General features: G+C 34.1%; 1 pseudogene; it reads left to right on the top strand.

The window, feature by feature from the left end:
- Nucleotides 1-4232, top strand: part of LOC107597676 (uncharacterized) — a 6642-nt pseudogene extending 2410 nt beyond the window's left edge.
- The last annotated feature ends 3044 nt before the right edge of the window (nt 4233-7276 follow it).

Raw genomic sequence — 7276 nt, 5'->3', positions numbered from 1 at the left:
CGAAGTTGAAGTATTTCCTCAGCGACCAGCACGGATCAGCTCCAGGCATGACGAAGCGGATATCGTCCTCTTTTGGAAGACCAAACAAAGTAGTTTCGCTTTCACAACAAAGCACACAGCGTCTTCACGACATGGCAGCGGCAACAACAATACTACAGTGAGAATAAAGTTACGCCTTCTTTCTTTGTGTGAACATTTGGGCGGCGTTATGCAAATCTTCCCACATCGTGACATAGATATGTGGGGGGGGGGGGGGTTAGAACGAGCCATTTAAAAAAGGGCTTAACTTTTATAAAGAATATCTATTTGGATTTGAGACTTTAGTCTTTGCAACTTTACAGATCTTCTTTATGCACCAAGAGCTTGTAACACTCCAAAGAGAAAGGAAAACTTGAAATCGCATCATATGACCCCTTTAATCCAAACAAATTAGTCTTGACCGTATCCCTACACTTAAACCTAAACTTAACCATTAGTAATCCCTAAAATCAGAGGAAATGATAGATGAATGACACTAATGTACAAGCACCAAACACTGATTGTAAACTTAAACTTCACAAAAACTATAAACTGGTTCTTCAAATCTGATTGGTTAATCACAATGTTGTTCCAGGGTCAACAAAGATGTTGATCCAGGAGCATGTTCGTACCTGGTAAAATCAGGTTCTGCGAGTGACTTATTTAAAATATTATAGTGTAAATATCTCTTTAATGTTTAATACTGTTGTGTTTTATCTATATATACTGTATATATCTTTACATTTAAATAAGTTAGCATTTATTTGATCTAAAATACAGTAAGTAGAGTAATATTGTGAAATGTTACTACAATTTCAAATAACTGTTTTCTATTTGAATATATTGTAAAATGTAATTTATTCCTGTGATGCAAAGCTGAATTTTCAGCATCATTAATGCAGTCTTCAGTGTCACATGATCCTTCAGAAATCATTCTAATATGCCGATTTGCTGCTCAGTTACTGTCAATTATTATTGGTGCTCAATTATTAATAATGATTCTTATTATATTCGGTGTTAAAAACAGTTTTAATCACAATGTTGTTCCAGGGTCAACAAAGATGTTGATCCAGGAGCATGTTCGTACCTGGTAAAATCAGGTTCTGCGAGTGACTTATTTAAAATATTATAGTGTAAATATCTCTTTAATGTTTAATACTGTTGTGTTTTATCTATATATACTGTATATATCTTTACATTTAAATAAGTTAGCATTTATTTGATCTAAAATACAGTAAGTAGAGTAATATTGTGAAATGTTACTACAATTTCAAATAACTGTTTTCTATTTGAATATATTGTAAAATGTAATTTATTCCTGTGATGCAAAACTGAATTGTCAGCATCATTACTGCAGTCTTCAGTGTCACATGATCTTCAGAAATCATTCTAATATGCCGATTTGCTGCTCAGTTACTGTCAATTATTATTGGTGCTCAATTATTAATAATGATTCTTATTATATTCGGTGTTAAAAACAGTTTTGCTGAAAATTCAGCTTTGCATCGCAGGAATAAATTACATTTGAACATATATTCTTATAAGAAACAGTTATTTAAAATTCTAATAATATTTCACAATTATTGTATCTTTGATCAAATAAATACAGCCTTGGTGGACATAAGAGAATTATAAAAAAAAACATTTAAAAATCTTAATTATTCCAAACTGTTGATCAGTATTGTGTGTAGTTAGATAGATAGATAGATAGATAGATAGATAGATAGATATATAGATAGATAGATAGATAGATAGATAGATAGATAGATAGATAGATAAACTTCACAAAAACTATAAACTGGTTCTTCAAATCTGATTGGTTAATCACAATGTTGTTCCAGGGTCAACAAAGATGTTGATCCAGGAGCATGTTCGTACCTGGTAAAATCAGGTTCTGCGAGTGACTTATTTAAAATATTATAGTGTAAATATCTCTTTAATGTTTAATACTGTTGTGTTTTATCTATATATACTGTATATATCTTTACATTTAAATAAGTTAGCATTTATTTGATCTAAAATACAGTAAGTAGAGTAATATTGTGAAATGTTACTACAATTTCAAATAACTGTTTTCTATTTGAATATATTGTAAAATGTAATTTATTCCTGTGATGCAAAGCTGAATTTTCAGCATCATTAATGCAGTCTTCAGTGTCACATGATCCTTCAGAAATCATTCTAATATGCCGATTTGCTGCTCAGTTACTGTCAATTATTATTGGTGCTCAATTATTAATAATGATTCTTATTATATTCGGTGTTGAAAACAGTTTTGCTGAAAATTCTGCTTTGCATCGCAGGAATAAATTACATTTGAGCATATATTCTTATAAGAAACAGTTATTTAAAATTCTAATAATATTTCACAATTATTGTATTTTTGATCAAATAAATACAGCCTTGGTGGACAAAAGAGAATTATAAAAAATAAACATTTAAAAATCTGAATTATTCCAAACTGTTGACCAGTATTGTGTATAGATAGATAGATAGACATTCTATTAATTAAAATCATTTTCTAAGCATTTCTCGTGTCCTGCAGGTCACTGGGAGTGAGACGTCTCTATGTTTTGTTGTAATTTCAGGCACCGTGGCTGAATGTCAGCAGGAACGCTCTCAGATCAAGAACAAAGAGACAGCCATGACGTTACTGCGAGCCAAACTCTACAGCGCCCGGCTGCAGGAGGAGACCAGTAAGAGATACCAGGCTTGAAAACTACAGGTATGTTAATTCATTCATTTAGCATGAAATCAATATTGACCCTATTTACTTTCTGAAATAACTTCCCTGTGAGTGATTCATCAGTGCGCATTATTTTTGAATAGCATGCACTGATGAATCATTGACAGGGAAGTTCTCTAAAAATCTTTATAGTCTTTTAGATAGATAGATAGATAGATAGATAGATAGATAGATAGATAGACAGATAGACAGATAGACATTCTATTAATTAAAATAATTTTTTGTAAGCATTTCTCTGTCCTGCAGGTCACTGGGAGTGAGACGTCTCTATGTTTTGTTGTAATTTCAGGCACCGTGGCTGAATGTCAGCAGGAACGCTCTCAGATCAAGAACAAAGAGACAGCCATGACGTTACTGCGAGCCAAACTCTACAGCGCCCGGCTGCAGGAGGAGACCAGTAAGAGATACCAGGCTTGAAAACTACAGGTATGTTAATTCATTCATTTAGCATGAAATCAATATTGACCCTATTTACTTTCTGAAATAACTTCCCTGTGAGTGATTCATCAGTGCGCATTATTTTTGAATAGCATGCACTGATGAATCATTGACAGGGAAGTTCTCTAAAAATCTTTATAGTCTTTTAGCAAAATATAACCTTGCTCTTCCTCTGAAATAACTTCATGATCCAGTAAATTTCCGCCCTACATTTAGTTTCTTGAAATATCCTGTTTGAAACGTGTTGGATTGGGTTGTGAACAACAATTCACATTGATTTGAACTTTATTAATGTACAGCACAAGACTGTGACTGTGTCTAATATCAGATATAATTGTTTTTGCTGATATGATCAGTGTTGGGGAAAGTTACTTTTAAAAGTAATGCGTTACAATATTGCGTTACTCCATAAAAAAGTTACTAATTATGGTACTTAGTTACTTTTTATGGAAAGTAATGGGTTATTTTTTTGTGAGTGAGATGAATTCATGCATATTCTTATTTATTTTAGAACTACAGTAACATCTGATTTCTCTCAACATGGGGACAGGAGAGCTGTCAATCAATAAATTGAAAAAAAAGTAACTTGCGTTACTTATTTGAAAAAGTAACTCAGATATTCTCTTGTAAATTAAAAAGTAATGCGTTACTTTACAAGTTACTTGAAAAAAGTAATCTGATTACGTAACGCGCACTGGATATTATTTGGTAAATATAAATGGCATTTTTCTTCTCTTGTAATAGATCGGCACCAAAGGCAGATCAGAGAAAATCAGGACTTATAACTTCTCTCAGGACCGGATCACCGATCACAGGATCGGAAAAAACATTCGTGCATGGATTTTTACAAGGAGAGGAACTGCTAGAGGAGACGATTGTGCTTTTGCAACAGTTTTCTGAACAGGAATCGCTTATGGACATTCTTGAAGACGATGATCAGAATCGGTAGTTGTTTGCTGGCAATACAGACATGTGTAAAAGTGTGGCTTTGTGGGTGTGAGAGTGAATTTAGCACAGCATTCTTGAGACATGGGACAAAACAGGTCCAGCAAGGGTAACTGCTATTAGGTTTAAAAATAAAAAATATTTTCAATTTTAAATGTCATGAGGGATTAATAATAGAATGTATTTAACACAATTATCACCTTCAATTAAATTTTCTCATTATTATACCAAATCTATGTTTCTTAATGTCCTCTCGCTACATCTAAAACAGTGTGTCCACAGAGAAGGGTTCAAGCATTCATATGCAATAAAATGGATCAAAAAATTGTAATGATGAAAAAGAGCTTGTTTTATCAAAAGCAACACTTAATAATATCTCCTATCAAAGCAAGGTTGTTTTTTAATGACACATGCATGTTTAATAAAGTTGCGTCCACACTTTTTGTCAACACCGTCAGACATTCAATAAAACGTAATAAAATCAGGGAACATCAGGGGCAGCGGTCACTCTAAAGGAGCCCCTCGCCACAGTTCACCTCTGCAGAGTACATCAGTGTCAGGCTCTGCTAAGTTTTATAGTTTTAGAATATTTTAAATCCTAATGTTAATGTTTCCTGTGTCACAGCCATGATATGTCAACACCATCTTCCAATTTCTGAGGAAATTATTTGAAATATTTAAATAATTGTATTCTCCTGAAGCAGGTTCAATTAGCATCTAGCATCAACAGAAACAAATAAAATGGCTACCACATGAACTCCATTGGCTTTGTGAAAGAAATGTCAAATTTGTCAACCCCGTCAGATGTCACCAGATTTTGTGTTGCAATCATATATCAAAATACTTCAATGTGACTCTTGAATAAAAGCTTTATAAACAATAACATACTCACTGCTTGTTTTAATACAGTAATTGACTGATTCAACGTATTTGATAGTTAAAATGACGACAAATTCAGGCGTTCGTCACCTCCGTCAGTTGAATATTTTGATCATATTTCATTATATTTGATATTTGTTGTGGAATTGTTGGTCACATGTGAAAGTGTAATATGCTTTGTGTTTTGAAATGTTAAAAACATCTTGAATGCTGTTAAAGATAAAGCTGAAATTATATCACACAGACCAAGGTAAAAAAAAAAAGAGCACATTTTGTTAAAAAAGAGCAAAGTTGGGAGGTTGTATCAAAGCATTGCTCAGTAGCTTAGTACACATAAGATACATAAATGTAGTTTCATTTGTCTGAGTACAAGGTTTTATTTTTTCAATTTTGCACCCTGTTTTGTCCCATTTCTCAGGAATGACTGAACTATAATATGAAGTACCTTGGAGCATAATATCATATTTCATTATATTTGATATTTGTTGTGGAATTATTGGTCACATGTGAAAGTGTAATCTGTCTGCTAACACCAGAATGTGTTTTGAAATGTTAAAAACATCTTGAATGCTGTTAAAGATAAAGCTGAAATTATATTACACAGACCAAGGTAAAAAAAAGAGCACATTTAGTTAAAAAAGAGCAAAGTTGGGAGGTTGTATCAAAGCATTGCTCAGTAGCTTAGTACACATAAGATACATAAATGTAGTTTCATTTGTCTGAGTACAAGGTTTTATTTTTTCAATTTTGCACCCTGTTTTGTCCCATTTCTCAGGAATGACTGTAAGTATATCTCACTATCCCTCTGAAGAGTTTCTCAAACACTCTTAGCTTTCTCTTCAGCTTTTACACAGTGGTGTGAAATGCTTTTGGTGGGCTGTTCGTGTTGTTTTCTGTTCAGCCAGTTTGACTTTTCCAACTTTTTTTTATCATTTTGTAGCGTTTTAACTCATTAAGAGCATCGTGCATAACATGTTCACATTTAGAGCTGAATACAACATACATAAAGTGCTGTTTAAGTAATAAAGCCAACGACACAACACTTTTAAAGTCCATCTTTATTGACTTTTTTTTGTTTGTTTTTTTCAAAAAAGGCGCTTTTTTTCCCGAAGCGCGCCTTTCATTGGGTGGCGCTCTTTATGCACGATGACGTCTCGGTTGAATGTGCGTCATGACGTCACTTGAGACGTCCGCCCAGCGCTTTCATTGGCTGCCGGTCGTTTAAAGGTATTCACCTGCGCTCTGATTGGCTAGAAGCTTTGGTCGCCAAATTTCAAATGCATTTGCAAGTGGCGCTTTTTCCCCAAACTCACTAACCATTGTGTTGCCGCTTAAATGCTCGAGCTGCTACTGCAACAGCGACCAGGACACGTCTCTAAGGACATATGAGGAATACATAAAAGTGCTTTCATATTTTAGAGGTAAGCGAATACTGTTTTAACGTTCGGGAGCTTTTAAAGAGGATTTAAAATCAAAAGATATTCGATGTCCGGCCATGTTCGCGTTTCCCTCTATGTGAACGCCTCAGATTTGGGTTTAATATTGCATTTTTGTTAAATATTCTATAGCTATATATATTCTGGAACGCATTCCAAGAAACTAAATGAGCAATTTATTGCAAGAACATGGATTTTAAGTTGTATTTTTACGCTAGCATGTGGTGTGTCACGTTAGGAACGCACGCACTTAGCCGCGCAAAATGAAAAATGCTAATAAATCACAAAAACAACTTAAACGCGTTGAATATTAGGGAATAACAAGTATGTGTTTTGACATGTATTATGAGTGTTTTAATACTGAAGTTCTAATGCTTAAAACGAGAAGTCCGGCTAATGTGCTTTGGGTTGAGCCTAAAACAGTGGGTGGATCAACTTCGATTTTGTGCGTTATGTGATAATTTATATTGATGGAAGTTATTAGACACGTAAAACATCAAGAGAGTCAGCCATTTGTTAATGCATTTCCAGTAAGTTATATCCTCGTGTACTGTTAGTACATGTAAGTAGTAGTCTGGCCTATGTGGATTTATGTAAAATGCTTATGTTACTGCTGATATATAACCTGGATCAACAATTTGTGTAAACATTAACATGTCATATTTCTCCTTTCCTCTAGTTTACTGTGTCTGGATCGGCCTCAATATGAAGTGTCCAAGCTACAACGATTCAACAGTTTTATGCCACATGGAGAAAGCCGAAACAGACCTCGGTGAGGTGAAGGGCCACAGGGATTCGCCACGGAGATCAGCCC

This window comes from Sinocyclocheilus grahami, unplaced genomic scaffold, assembly GCF_001515645.1.
Source record: "Sinocyclocheilus grahami isolate Dianchi unplaced genomic scaffold, SAMN03320097.WGS_v1.1 scaffold234.1, whole genome shotgun sequence".
In the NCBI taxonomy this organism is placed as follows: Eukaryota; Metazoa; Chordata; class Actinopteri; order Cypriniformes; family Cyprinidae; genus Sinocyclocheilus; species Sinocyclocheilus grahami.
Note: the sequence above shows the minus strand (reverse complement) of the source record. Positions and strands in the feature narration are given on the sequence as shown.